The sequence below is a fragment of the Echinops telfairi genome, unplaced genomic scaffold (genome assembly GCF_000313985.2).
Source record: "Echinops telfairi isolate 266 unplaced genomic scaffold, ASM31398v2 ScPeMD7_22;HRSCAF=79, whole genome shotgun sequence".
Taxonomy (NCBI): domain Eukaryota; kingdom Metazoa; phylum Chordata; class Mammalia; order Afrosoricida; family Tenrecidae; genus Echinops; species Echinops telfairi.
The window spans coordinates 3,192,480-3,193,539 of record NW_022103919.1 but is presented as its reverse complement, the minus strand read 5'-3'; positions in this window follow the sequence as shown (position 1 = coordinate 3,193,539).

Sequence of the window (1,060 nt, the reverse complement as noted above, 5' to 3'; positions counted from 1 at the left end):
TACCAAAACTTATGGGACACACCAAAGGCAGTTTTTAGGGGAAGTTTCATAGCAATACATGCACACCTGAGAAAGGAAGACTCATGATTGATATGCTGGCACAAAATTTACACCAACTAGAGCAGAGTCGGCAGGACAATCCTACAAATAGCAAAAGAAAAGAAATAATAAAAATCAGGGCTGAGATTCAGGAGAGGGAAAATAAGAAAACTATGGAAAAAATTAATGCTGCCACCCTCAACCACACCTCCCCAGCCAGTGGGGATAAAAACTGGCCACAGGAAGGCCCAGTCCCCTCCTTTTTTTCTCCCTTCTCTCTCCTTTCCTGTTTCAGTGTGCTCTGCCAGTGGAGGGTGAAATGCCTCCTCCCTCCCTCCCTTCCTGGTGCCTGCGTGCCACTCACGGCCCACTCACTCCCTTGGGATTCCCTGCTCGTGGCTCTGCAAGCTGCTTCCATTCCCCTGGAATGGCCATGTTCAGTCGAGAATTTCCCCAAGGCCCCCCGCCATGCGGCCTTGTGTGCTTTCCAGAAATAGTGTGGACTTTCTGAGACTAATACCTCAAACTTTCCTTCCTTCATAAAAATCACTTGGATTTACAAACATGCTTCTGCCCCATGAACTCTTTCAGTGTGGTGAAGCAAGAACCGAGAACTCAGGTATACCACCAGGCCAGAAACCGAACACATCTACTTATCCCTGGGTTATGAACAGCTCTGGTTTATTTTGGTGGTCATATTATGACAAAGACAAAACCCAACAAGAACAAAAGCAAAAAAGAAAAACATTGTCAATCATGCCCCCTGAGGTATAAGGCGGTTGCATTGATAACATTAATAATTTATCTACTGGCTGTGGGAACTGTGCCGACACCCCTCCCTCTCCACACATGGGCGAAACATGAAGGGGTGCAACAGAGCAGCAAGGGGAGCAAAGCAATGAAGCCCTTGAGGAATCCCCAAAACAGACTTCTGGGGCAGGGCTTGGCACCTCATCAGACTCAGTCAGAACATACATAAGGGTCAGCATATAGACCTGAAACAATTTATAGCCCCCATGTC